General features: G+C 36.6%; 1 pseudogene; it reads left to right on the top strand.

The window, feature by feature from the left end:
• Window positions 1–4,092, top strand: part of LOC149152716 (protein HEAT-STRESS-ASSOCIATED 32 pseudogene) — a 110,832-nt pseudogene extending 106,740 nt beyond the window's left edge.
• The last annotated feature ends 10,770 nt before the right edge of the window (window positions 4,093–14,862 follow it).

Genomic DNA, 14,862 nt, shown 5'->3' with positions numbered 1-14,862 from the left:
CATAGTGTGCCTCTTATAGTGGAGAGGCAAGTCATCTATCCCAAAATTCGAGATGTCTAGGGTAAACCTCTCGAGATTGTGCTCTAACTCAGTCAATGCCTCTGTTGCATCTGGGTTTGACAATGCGGGAGCTATTGGTTTCTCACTATGTCTATCATATATCCGCAACCTTTTTGGTCTCACTGGGCCACATCTGCATCATCATTTCAGATAATTAGTTTCGGATGCCAAAAAAATAGAAAAAATAAAAGAAATTAAAAATCAAAAAACAACCAACGTGTGAAGTTTTTACCTAGATTTCTCCACTGCATCCCAGCTGGAAATGGCATATTGGGATCACCTATGTAATCCATGCCTATGTATGGAAAATATTCAATCAAGATGATTTGATTTTCCATCCACCCGAATAAATTAGGAGTATATCGGATCGTTGGTCCATCGCCACCTCAATAGCATGCCATCAGTCTAACCCATTTCAAAATGCAAGGGTTATGAGGTCCTCCTCTATCTATAGCTACCTATGGAGTGAGAAGATGAATCTGCTCTAGAGAAAATGAAATGAAAAAGTAACCATAACCAAATTTTTTGAGTTTTCCTATTTTGACTTTGGTTAGTTTCCCCTTCAGATTGTCAACTACAACCTCACTCTAGTTCAATATAGTAGGTTGCAAACACTCTATGATGGTTTGCATTTGAGACTTTGTGATCAAATAAAGAGCTGCACTACCACATAGTCATGCAAAAGTGAACCCATTGGCTTTAAAAGGAAGCCTTGCTATGGTTTTGATGTCAATTCTCCCATATTTGAGAGAAACTCCTTCAGTAAATGTTGTATCAAATAGGTGGCATTTGTTTCGTGACCTCACCTATTCCCATTTCTACCCTGTGGAATTGAAGCCCATATAATAAGTAAATATCATCAACATTAATTGGGAGCTTTGATCTCCAATTATGAATCATTATTATTGAACAATCCACTTCCCCACCATCCATTCTAGCAAGTCTAGTTGGGCCTTTCAAGCCCGGGATAGTGAAAAACTTGTACATGCTATAGTTTGTCAATGCTTGTATAGTCTCTGGATGGTTTAGAGCATCTATGTATTGTTGTTCATGCTCACACTCTCTCCATTGCATATTTTTAGCTTAAAACCCTAAAAACAAACATAAAAGATCACTAGAAACAATCATGGTGTAAATTTGCAAGAAATTTGGGCTTTTTCTATTTAAATGTTTGTGCCCTCAGTGCTGTGTGCAGCCAACCATGCAGAATGATAGGAAAGTGCATGGTTATCTTCTTAGAAACTGCGCACATCAGGTTTTTCAATGTGAAAAACACAGTCGATGTGCTTAGCCCTAATATGGGTTAACTACACACATCGAGGGATATTTTTAATTTGAAAACCCTCCCCAGAAAAACCAAATCCAAAGTGAATTGTTAAATGAAAAACATCAAAACAAAGATATCAGAGAGGTGATTTACCTAGAAAAGGTGGCTCGCAATTTTATCCAATGGTTTTCCCATAATCTGCCTCTGAAGTTCTTGGTGAAAAATGAACTTGATCACTCTCAAAGGGTAAAAAACACAAATGGTAACAAGTTTTTAAATTTTTGGTTTTTATAAGTTTTTAGTCCTATTAAAATATTATTTTTTTCCCATTAACATTTAAAATCCAAATATATAATCTTTTTCACTATATTGTTGAGTGGTGATATGATTTTTGAGTTTGATTGTGTAGATCAGAGTTTATTTATGAAAACAAAACATTTTAGCATAAATTATATTTTTATCTTCGAACTTGTTAAAACTTATGAAAAAGAAAAACCAAGGAGTTCTATTTATGCCCTTTTCAAACTCCTTAAACATGAAAATATCGTCGAGTACTTAATTGTTCTAACTCGTAAAAGTAAATGAACAATCATCTATTCAGTATAAGTTTACCCTTTTTACGGTCTGAATTAGACTATTTATGAAAAAGGTATACATTGACTAATAATGGTCAATATAGTTCTCTCTTGCATTGTTTTACCCTTTTTTAGGCTTGAAGGACTCAATTTACGAAAAAGGACACTATGGAGTTTACTTATGTTTTTCTCTTGACTCCCTAAAACTGAAAAACACCTAGATTTACTCTCTCCTGACGTGTTAAAATTTTATGTTGAAAGAGTTTAACAAGTTTACTTTTTGTTTCTTTTCAAACTCTTTAAACATGAAAACAACATCGAGTTACCCCTTCACTAAACTCGTAAAACTTAAACAGTGCAATACACGTTAAGCATGAGGAGACCAAACCACTCCTTCTTAGGGTTCGTTAAAAATGCTTCGAATGACTCATCCAAAGTATGAGCTTACAGGACAGGCATATGTTATCCTCCTCAAGCTTGTAAAAAATAAAGAGGTAGTTGTGAGTAATGGTGGGGTAAAAGTGAGAAAAAACCTTTTCTTTTGGTTGGTGAAAGGCAATATGTTTCTTTTGAAAAAGACACTCTGTCCTTTTGTGTCTATGAGTTGGAAAATCCATTTTCCTCGCAGTTGACCATACATCATTGAAAGTCTTCAGTTGGTTTGGGTTTGTTTTGAGTCAAATGCTACAAAGTAATCATGTTGTGTCTCTGATATGTTCAAGAGAAGTTCAACCTTAGTCAAATTACTTTTCCAGTCATAGCCTTCAGTTGCATCGACCATCCCTGAGTCAATCCTGAATTAATCTAAACTAGTGTTCTTCAAACGTGACATGAGGTTCATGTCGTAGCCCCTCCTATGACGGATCGCTTCCTATCAACATCATCTCATTATCTAGGAAGTTCATCTAGAAAAATTCAGTACCTTGGAACCTGCATGACTTAATGGCATGTTTCTCGTCTTAGATTAAAGGTTCTCATCAATGAACTTTGATCGAATGATTCTATGAGTATTAAAGATCAACACATCGATTCACACTTCATAGATTATACTGGAGATACCTTGAGAGCCATTATCATTATTGGTGGTTTCTCTCTCACTTGTTAATGGTTCACATCAGATGCGATAGAATGCATGGGATGCCGGACAACTCAAAGGAATCAAATGACAGTTCTCAGAATGACAAGTTAGCTTTTCCATCAAGTCCAAAGGGGGAGATTGTTGGCATTATGAGACAAGTGTTGTCCTTGATGGAAAATCACACAGATGATAAATTATAGTGTAGAAAAGTTATTTTCAAGTTCACGCACTTTCATGTAGAGAAAAGTTTCTTTCATGTAGAGAAAAGTTCACACACTTTCATGCAGAGAAAAGTTTCTTTCATGTAGAGAAAATTTCACGCACTTTCATGCAGAGAAAAGTTTCTTTCATGTAGAGAAAAGTTCACGCACTTTCATGCAGAGAAAAGTTCCTTTCATGAAGATAAAAGTTCACACACTTTCATGCAGAGAAAATTTCACGCACTTTCATGGTTGGTTCATGGTATTAGTCCGACGGTTTTTGATCCTATGGTTTTGGTATGTGGTATTGCATCCAAAAGTGTTGATCCCAAGTATTGGGTCCATGGTATTGAACTGTTATGGTTTTTGGTCTGTGGTATTGTGAAAGGCCTAAGGCTATAAAAGAGGAAGGAGATCATTCGGCAAGGCATCTTATGATTAATTGAATATCTCATAAAGTACTAGATCTGGAGTACGGTGATTGGGTTATGGTGTAGATCTCGATCTGAATAAAGAAGGAACCTGAGCTTTATAAGGCGGATCTACTGATGGGTCGAGATCTCCTTGGTGCATGATCAGATCTGTAGATCTGATAGTCTTGGGTATGAGTAAAGTCTAAAAAATTGATCTATACTTGCAGGACCGCAGGTGCAACACGTCTGCAGGTGTGGAGGACCGCAGTCCAGGCACAGATCAGGTGCGAAGGTCCGCAAGCGGTTTGCAGCAACAGGTGCAAAGGTTTGCAGGCCCAGAAGCACCACAGGTGTGGAGGTTCACAGGCCCAAAAGCGCTGCAGGTGCGGAGGTGCGCAGGCAAGACATAGACCCAAGTGCGGTGGTGCGCAGGCAAGCAGCAGGAGAAGGTGTGGATGTACGCAGATTTTCTATTGTTGAAGTTGTGGATTTTTCATGAAATCTATTTAGCTGCTCCTATTTATTGTTGTAGTATTCTGGGATCTGAAGTGATGTCTGGGTATTTGTAGTGTGTTCTGATAACAGCATTCTGAGAAGTGATTGATTGATTGATTATGTTCATAATGACTTATCCTTATATGATTTGATGGACTAGATCTGATTGCTAACACACATATTATCCTTGTATATGTATTGATCTGGTGATTGGGTGATTCAGAAGATTGATTGATTATGTGCTTCAATGATATTTATGGGTCCAGTATGAAAATTGGATGAAACGTGGCCTTTCAGATTATGTGTTGTGCTTCAGGTGTATCCAGTCTGAAAATGTATGAAACATGGTACCCGGAGGAGAGAAGATTGTAGGTCGGCACCTACGTACTAGTATCTTAGCTAGTACAAGAGCTAAGGGGGTGGCAGCTCCCTTTCAATAGCAGTTGAAAACATTGGAGCATTATAGCAGGTAGCAGCCTGCGTACTAGTAAATGGATCGACTAGTACAAGAACTATGGGGGTTGTAGCTCCCTTCCAGGAGAGACTCGAAAATGAGAGAGGGTCGTAGCTCTCTACAGGTAGAAGCCTGCGTACTGGTACAAGACTGCACCAGTATAGAAATATTGTAAAAGGATTTTCTTATTAAGAGGAAGATTGAGATGACTTGTAGCAGGTGGTTTTCTCCCACATTGGGTTTCCACATTATATCATGGTGTTCATGTGTGTGGCTTATGTGTGATGATCTGTTCTATTTTACCACACCTGTTTACTGTTAATATGGTTGATAATGTTCTAATGCACTCATTGAAGGTCAATTAACTGAATCATAAGTTTACTGAATATACGTGGGTATTCTTAATTGAAGCAACATATATGACTCATACTATGGAAATGAAAAAGTTATATTTATTTGATAATACTGATTCACCCCCCCCCCTCTCAGTATTATTTCCAACAATTGGTATCAGAGCAGGTCCTTTGGTAGAAGCTTGATCGCTTGAAGGAGATCCGTGGAACAATGGGAAATAAACTTTTCTCTGCATGAAAGTGCATGAACTTGAAAATAACTTTGCTACACTATAATTTATCATTTGTGTGATTTGCCATCAAGGAAAACACTTGTCTCATAATGCCAACAATCTCCCCCTTTGGACTTGATGGCAAAGCTAACTTGTCATACTGAGAACTGTCATCTGATTCCTTTGAGTTGTCCGGCATCCCATGCATTCTGTCACATCTGATATCTCTTCCGTAGATTCATCTAGATATATATAAGTGAGTTAATCTTCTACGAGTTGGTTGCCATCAAGTACAACACATGCATCATAATGCCAACATTGACTGGTAATCAAGTGGTTTCTACCCTATTCAACTTCAAGATATTTACTCACCTGGTTAGATTCGTACTATGGATTGAGAGATGGAGATCAAGACCTTGGATCTAGTTTCATCCATCAAGGCTGCGTGGAGTTATTAAAAATTCATGATTGTAAACATAGATCCGTTAATGGTTGTGTCCATACTATGTCTTCTGTTGACATGGATCTTCAAATGTATTTCTGTACTTTTCTTTGAGACATTTATACTCTGAGTATGGGAATTCCTAACTCAATGATCATTATATATATATATATATATATATATATATATATATATATATATATATATATATATCATTGTAGCATTTTGTTGATTGTTTCAGGTCTTTTACTGCAATCTCTAACCCAAACATTGGTATGCTAAAGCGCTTCAGTCATCAAACATCTATTCTAACTTTGCACTTTAGGGGGTAATCTGTTACGCATCATTTTCTTGCATTAGGAAAATGACCATCTTCTTAGATCTTCCGCTATCCATAAATGTGTCGCAAGGAATTCCCCTGCAAAGTTAGAATCTAAATTATCCCAAAGAAGGTAACATTCTTAGATCCCATGGTTGAAAAACCGATTTTTGGCTTCCTGTGCAGCTCCCTAGTCAATCTTTGGACATATGCAAAGAAGGCCATTAGAAACTACTCATAAGTGAGATTTGTCCAACACTTTGGCCTACGCACATGACCTAACGAATGTAAAAATAAAAAGTAAATTATATAAACATTGTTAGTCGTATCTATTCCAACTAACAAGCTTTGAATGGGTAGATATTCAGCCCTGATCCCTTCCATCATGGAGAAAATCCCTTTCTTTGTGGAACCCCTATCACATCATTAATGGATCTCATCCCTTGAAGAATGGATCCCAAACTTCCCATTCTTGGCCTATAAAGCCATCACAGGTCTGAGGATTGTAGTAGGACTGTTGGAAGTAGGTTTATGATGTTGGAATAAAGTTGGAAGGCTATTCATTCAAGGAGAGGGTTGGTGATTGTGGGAGGGGACTTGCAATGTCAAGGCTTCAAGGTTGTAAGTATATTCTCCATTTTAATTAATAGAAAAGCAACTGTTCTTTCTCAATTATTCTTTTATTCTTATAATCCTTGATCACCTACATAATCTTTGATTGCATATTGATCCATTTTGGTATATGATTGAGTTAATTAGTCCATTTATCTCTTATGCTATATGTTGGATGCTTTGATCTCATGTATGTTTCTGTCTATGTAAATCTCTTTCAGGACATCTCGGAGAATCTATGGGGAGAAACGGGAAGATCTCTAAAGCATCGAGGAGAATCGGATGGTCGAAATCTATGAATATGACTTCATAAGGCATTTCGATTTAAATGGTAAGTGGTTTCTATGATACTATTTTTTTCAGTCAATCATAGTTTAGAGAAAGGTAGTAGTTCTTGGTTATTTGTTAATAGGTAGCTTTGAGATCTAGGAAAATCACTCTTCTCTATAATAAGGATAAGTCCACGTAACACTTGTACAAAGATACATTGTAGAGAAATAAACAAGAAAATGAAAACATACAATATCTAGTGCTTGATGACATCACAAAAATATAAAATTCAAAGGTACTAGAAAATAATAATGATCAGAAGCAAGAAAAAGAACAACAACAAAAACAAAAACAAAAATGTAGGTTTTAACCTCGTACTGAAATCACCTACATATGAATTCTAAAACTAGAAAATAAATAATGGTGAGAGCATAACACATAAAAAAAATATGCACAAATATTTTCCCGTGGATCACAAGACCGAGACTACCAGATTGATTTTTCATTATGTTCCTTTCAATGTTACAATACATATATATACATGTTGAAGCATCCATAAACCCCAATCCATTAACCCTAGATTAGAACATAATCATAGTTCCCTTGACCAGATCTACAAAATACCATGGACCGAAAACCATCACGCCCAAAAGCATGTGCAAAAACAATGTACAAAACCATAGGTAGGTTCACCCACGTAATATAGGGTTCAAAACAAAATTTCCTAGGGCACTGCCCTGAACCCTGTAGAGGGGGGCGGTAGCCCCCCCTCAAACCCCACATATAGGGGGGGCTACTGCACCCCCTATGACACCCCACCCCCCCCCCCCAGCTACGAATCAACGCAACGAAGGGGGTGTTCCGTCCCACCCCTAACCCCCCGGTTTAACTACTAGGGCTAGTCATGTAGAGAATATAACACAACCCAACAAAAAACCACCTCAAACTCTTGCAATTTCTACTAGAATCTCTAATAGTCTAAGTAGACCCCTTGAACAATACTTTTCTTCATTATATTATGAATTGTTGACTGATTGATCCAAGTGGCTCTAGGAATGCTTAGAATTTATGATAGCTTTGGAAAAGATAAAAAAAAAATAAAGGTCCTTAGATTTTAATAAAACTAGGAACATATCAAAGAGCTCTTTGAAATATTTCCAATGACACAAACCACACTAAAATATGATTTCGTATGACAAATTTATTGCAGTTTGAATTTTGTACCAAATAATAAAAAGCAATGTCAAAGTCAAAATTCAACTAGAGGGTTCCACGTGGCACTCGCATAGGCTGCCACAAGGCGGCCCAATGAGCAGACCTGGTGGACCACAACAGGTGATGTGGCAATATTACAAGTTGACACATGGCATGTAGGTGACAAAAGTGACATATGATGTGGACCAATGAGAGCCTTGCCACATGGCCCAATAACATGGTGCCAATTGGCACCTCAAATTAGGCCCAAGTGGCCTTGGCATGGTGCAACATACATTTTTGTCTTATTCTCATGGTTTTGGGAGTTTTTGTCTTATTCTCACGGTTTGGGGAGTTATTGTCTTATTCACATGGTTTGGGGAGTTTTTGTCTTATTTTCATGGTCTGGGGAGTCGTTACAATATGGTCATACGTATACCATACATTATATGGTTTGAAAACTATATTAAAACCAAAACTGGGCTTTACAACCATATTAAAGCCAAAATTGGGGTTCCATGGGTTTTGAACCCAAAACCTCCCCAACAACAAGTAAGTTAATATGACTATTCCAACCATTGTGCCAACAACACAATTGATCTTATTCACCCTCACACTTTATTATAAAATGCCATTCAAATGGTTGAAAGGGAACCATGAAGAATACATGAGAGATGAGGGCATAAACATGCCAATGAAGACACGAATCTCAAGAAGATTCTAGGAATATTGTTAGAGCATATTTTAGGGAATATTCCAAAGAATATTCTCTATGAGGAACCTTTGAGGAATCTTTGAGATTCCCTAGGGGAAAATTTTGAAGGGGTTATAACTATGTCGAGTTTATACTCAAATGAACTATTTTTTCACTAGGAGTCTAATGATGTAGTCCATTTCTTCATATGAGAAGCATAATTTTTGTCCATGTCCAAGAATAGCGTCTTGTGAGGAATATTTGAGATTCCCGGGGAGCCCATATTTGACAGACTCAGAAAGGGGTCGAGTTGACAATCATATTTCATGGATTTTTGCAAGGAACGTGATGGTGAAGGAAGTTCCTTCATCCGAGAGTATGTTTTCAAGATGTCCCCATACTTGGAGGTATAAGGTGCATTGTTTCCATGTCCTTATTTGATTTTGTTGAGATGACATTTTGATTCCGAGATCCATGTATGCCACGTTGTGAGAGGATCTGTGTATGCCACTTTATGTGAGAAACTTTTATTTTGTCATGTTGAAGGAGAGCTTATATGAGTGAGAGTTATTATAGGATAATCTCTCCTGGAGAGACATGCCACTCTAGTTAAGGAATTTCATCCTTGTATTTGACAAAAAATGCATCATGTACTCGTCATCATCTTGTAGCAATTAATGAAGCGACCTCCACACTCTTGACACTGGGCCCAAATACGTAACCCAAACTGGTTGAACTTAATTATCAACTTGTGTGTGTTATTTTATTTTATGGTTGCCTTTATGTTTCCTCTTCTTTGAAGTATGCATATGTGTTTTTTCATACTATTTCTTATGAAATTCTGCTAACATCACATAAGTAAAATATCTTGGTTAATTATGGTAGTTGAGAGAACCTAGATCAAGTTTGGTATCAGAGAAGTCTTCTTGTTGATATGAATTATGAGTGTCAATTATAACCAAATATTAAACGTGCAACAAGAAGGAAAATGGAGGATCAAAAATGTCTCTACGAGGACCTCCTCAGGATGACACACATGGTAGATATAATGTATGTAGATTATGAGGAGAAAATGGAAAAAGAGGAACAAGAGAAAGAGAGAGCAGAGGATGATGATCCATCTCCATATTTGAGTGAATATACTTCTTCTTCATCTTATTCTGTTCTTTCAAATGAAGAGATCAACGAAATACTTCAAGCAGAGAATCCTGAGTTGAGAAAACTTCTACAAGAAGTAGAAGAGGAGAAGCAAAGATTGTATATTCAATTACAAGCCATGGAAAAGGCCTTGGAAATGTTAAAGTGAAATGAAGGATTAACAAAGCCATCATCACCTCCTTAATAATCAACAATTGATGTATATAGTGTTGTTAATTCTTCAGTTTCATTTTCACATGATGTTATTTCTGTTGGAATCCTAGAGGTAATAATTTTAGGATTGGGGTACACTGAAGGAGAGTGTTTGAATGTAGTCGAAGAAAGGGGTTCTTCACACAAAGAATACAAGCTATTTCCAAAGCCAATGAGGAAAGAGGATGTTGAAAACACATCACAATATTCTCGTGAGTGTGAGAATTGTAGAGGGAGATCTAAGGCAAGTTTTTCTCACAATATTCGCACCAGAGACAACTAAGCAAGGTATAAAGGGTCTCATTATTCCAATATTCATTTTGACTACAAGAATATTAATGATGAGAATAACTTGTAGAGACCATGTACATTTTGTGGCTTGTATAACCATGTTGTTGCCAAGCATTGGAAGAGAATGGAAGAAAGGAAATTAACAAGACATGTAAAACCTTCTCCACATCAAGGAAGGAAGAACATCAAGAAGGTTTGAAGGAAAAATAATTTTTGCATCCATTGTAACAAACATGGACATAAAAAAGCCACATGTTGGGAATTCCATCTAGAGCAGCGACCGAAGGACTAGAAAGAACCTGAAGAGGAACCTGTCAATGAAGCAAATCAATGAGAAAGACAACTACAAGAAGAGATCCCATCAACCTAGCTAGGTAAGACATGGGTAGTATTTTTAAGTAGTTGAGCATGGCCACATTTATAAATCATATGTTGTGAAATAATTGTAAAAGTGGTGAAGTATTTTCCATCACTTATGAATGAAAAAAGATGATATTTTTGGCCTTTTTTGTTGTAGATAGTTGGGTATTGGTTTACTGTTATGTTTTTGATGTAAACTTGACCAACAAGGGTGTTATAAACTCTTGGAAAATATGGAATTTGGTTGGGTCATGTTTGGTCTTGTAATTTGAACATGTATTTTTCAAGTTGTACTATACGTCCGCATATAATACATGTGTCGGTTCATCACTTATGGCTCCAAAGTACAAAGGTGAAGGGGAAGGAAGTGTGGCCTGTTAACGCACTTGTTGTCCAGATGAGGGAGAAAAACAAATTCTATATTGTGTTCATGCTTTTGGAGCACCAAAATATTGTCAATGGGGAGGAATGATCCAAGTGGCTCTAGGAATTCTCATAACTCAAAGATGGATTTGAAAAAGCTAAAAAATAAATGTCCTTCTATTTCAATAATACTAGGAATATATCGAAGAGCTTGTCGCAATATTTCCAATGACATAGAAGACACTAAAATATGAGTCCGTATGAGAAAGTAATTGCAGTTTGAAGTTTTTACAAAAAAAAGTCAAAGTCAAGAGTAAACAAGAGGGTGCCATGTCGCACTCCCATAGGCTGCCACATGGAATCCTAATCAACATACCAGGTGGACCACAATAGGTGATGTGGCAATATCACAAGTTGACACATGGCATGTAGGTGACATAAGTGACATATGATGTGGACCAATGAGAGCTTTCCACATGGCCCAATCACATGGTGCCACATGGCACCTCAAATTAGGCCCATGTGGCCTTGGCATGGTGAAACCTACAATTTTGTCTTATTCTCATGGTTTGCAAAGTTTTTGCCTTATTTTAATGGTTTGGGGAGTCATTAAAATATGGTCATATGTATACCATATATTATATGGTTTGAAAACTATATTAAAACCAAAAGTGGGCTTTAAAATCATATTAAAACCAAAATTGGGAGTCCATGGGTTTTCAACCCAAAACCTCCCCAACAACAAGTAACTTAATATGGCTATGCCAACTGTTGTGCCAACCACACTTTGTCTTATTCACCCTCACACTTTATTATAAAATTCCATTCAAATGGTTCAAAGGGAACCATGAAGAATGCATGAGAGATGAGGGCCCAGACAGGCCATTGAGGACACACATATCAAGAAGATTCTAGGAATATTGTTAGAGAATATGTTAGGGAATATTGCAAATAATATTCTCTATAAGGAATCTTTGAGGATTCTTTAAGATTCCCCACGAGTAGAATTGTGAAGGTGTTAGAATATGCCGAGTTTGTGCTCAAATGAACTCGTTTTTCACTATGAGTCTAATGGCGTAGTGCATTTCTTCATTTGAGCAACACAAATTTTTCCCATGTCCAAGAAGAGAGCCTTGTGAGGAATATTTGAGATTCCCGAGGAGCCCAGAATTGATCGAGTCAGAAAGGGGTCTAGTTTATAGTCATATTTCATGGATTTTCATGAGCAGGGTGGTGTGGGAAGTTCCTTCATCCAAGTAGCCTATTTTCAATATGTCCCTAGACTTGGAGGTATAAGGTGCATTATTTCCATGTCCTTATTTGATTTTTTTGAGATGATGTTTTTATTCGAAGATCCATGTATGCCACCTTGCAAGAGGATCTTTGTATGCCACTTTATGTGAGAAACTGTTATTTTGTCATGCTAAAGGAGAGCTTATATGAGTGAGAGTTCTTATAGGAGAACATCTTGTGCATAGACATGCTACTATAGTTATGGAATTTCATCCTTATATTTGAAAAATAATGCATCATGTAATCATCATCATCTTGCAATAATTAATGAAGCGACCTCCCCACTCTTGACACAGGGCCTGGAGACATAACCCACACTCGGTGTAATTCAATATCAACTTGTGTGTGTTATTTGATTGTATGGTTTCATTTATGTTTCCTCTTCTTTAAGGTATGCACATATGGTTTTTCATACTCTTTCATATGCAATTCTACTAACATCACAAAAGTAAAATATCTTGGTTAATTCCAGTACCTAAGAGAACCTAGATCAATGATTATGGTGAACCAAAAGGATATGAAGAAGTAATGCAGGTAGAAACGAAAAAGAAGTGGGAGAAAGCCATGAAAGAAGAGATAGAATCCTTGGTACATAACCAGACTTGGGACTTAGTCAAGTTTCCTGTAGGTAAAACAACATTGCATAATAAATGGGTTTACAGGTTGAAGGAAGAAGACGGAGAAAAATGGGGTATAAGGATAAACTTGTTGTGAATGGGTTTGCACAAAAGAAAGTTATAAAATTTTGTGAAATATTTTCTATTGTTGTTAAAATGACTTCAACCAAAACTATTTTAAGTCTAGTGGCAGTAGAAGACTTGCATCTTGAATATTTAGAAATAAATATAACCTTTCTCCATGGGGATTTGGAGGAAGATATCTATATGCAGTACCCACAAGGGTATGAGGTCAAAGGGAAGGATAAATTAGTATGCAAGTTGAAGAAGAGCTTGTATGGCTTGAAACAAGCTCCAAGGCATCGATATCTAAAATTTGACAGGTTTATGTATGAACATGGTTATACTGGATGTCACTCTTACCATTGTGTTTACTTTAAGAAACAAAATTATGGTGGCTATATTATATTGCTATTGTATGTAGATGACATGCCTGCTACAATATCTAACATGCAAGAAATAAATGTGCCCAAAATAAAATTGGTTTATTCATTTGAAAGGAAGGATCTAGGTGCTACAAAGTAAATCCTTGGTATGAGAATAGCTAGAGACAGGAAAAATCACAAATTAACATTGTCTCGGGGTGAGTACATAGAAACAGTGTTGGAAATATTTAATATGCAGCATGCAAAACTAGTTTGTACACCTTTGGGTAGCCATTTCAAACTAAGTAAGGAAATGTGTCCCAAGGCTCAAGAAGAGATAGATTATATATCTAAAGTTAAATACACATAAAAATTTGGGAGCTTAATGTATACAATGGTGTCCACAAGGTATGATATTGGACATGTAATGGGAGTTGTGAGCATGTATATGAACAATCCAAGAAAAGAACATTGGATGGAAATAAAGCGGGTTCTTAGGTATGGAAGGTGATAGAGATACTAGGAGTAGAACCATAGGACCTGGTATGTGTTTACAATAGTTGTAACAACAATAAATTGGTTTCTAAAATGAAAAGTATTACTACACTTTCAAAAATGGAAGAAAAGTATGTTGTTGCTACAAAGGCTAGTAAAGAAATGATTATGGTACAAAGGTTTATGGATGAATTGGGAAAGAAGTAGAAGAATGGGAGGTTATGCAGTGATATTCAGAGTGCCATTCATCTTGCAAAAAACTAAACATTTCATTATAAGAATAATGATATACCACTCAAGTACCATTTCATATGGTCAGTTCTGGAAGTTAGAAAATTGAAGTTGGAAAAGATACATACTAGCCAGAATCCTATAGATATGTTAATAAAGGTGGTAACCAGGGAGAAATTGAGATTCTTCTCAGTTTCATTTTGGTCTTTGATCTCATACTTTTATGATCCATATTTTTTCTTTGAAACTGACTTACATATTAATCAAATCACCATTATTTGTTGTTCGACGTTTTGAACCCTTCAATTGGACTTTAAGTGTGATGCTAAAGATGAGAAACAAATAGCTCCAAGTTCAAGCATTGGCCAATAAGTGAAGCAGTGGTGGAGTTTATATAATTAGTCTTAAAGTGGGAGATTATTGGGTGTGGAGACTCATTGTCTTCCTGATTCATAGGTCTTGTTCTAGTCGTGTTTGGATCCTAGCCCCTAGCAGGGGTTCGGGGGAAGCACCCGATGAAGAAAAATTTAGAGAAAAAATACCTTGTAAAATATTATAATTTCATATTCAATTTGGGTCGTTCATTAGGTGGAAAATCTGATGGTAGAAGGTATAGTAATTTAGGGTTTTTCTCCCTAGAAGGCAACCCTCAATTTATTTGAGGGAATTGAACAAAAATATGAATTATTCTTAACATAGCATCATAGTAGAAGAGTTAGGTGCAACAAATAAAGATGCACCTAAATCTTCTACTATGATGCTAAGTTAAAAAGGATTTGTTGTAGGTTTTATCACTTCA

Source organism: Pinus tabuliformis, chromosome 9 (genome assembly GCF_031772625.1).
Source record: "Pinus tabuliformis cultivar Carrire ecotype Pingquan chromosome 9, CPIR1, whole genome shotgun sequence".
In the NCBI taxonomy this organism is placed as follows: domain Eukaryota; kingdom Viridiplantae; phylum Streptophyta; class Pinopsida; order Pinales; family Pinaceae; genus Pinus; species Pinus tabuliformis.
The sequence above is the reverse complement of the archived record's forward strand: the minus strand, read 5'-3'. Positions and strand labels throughout refer to the sequence as shown.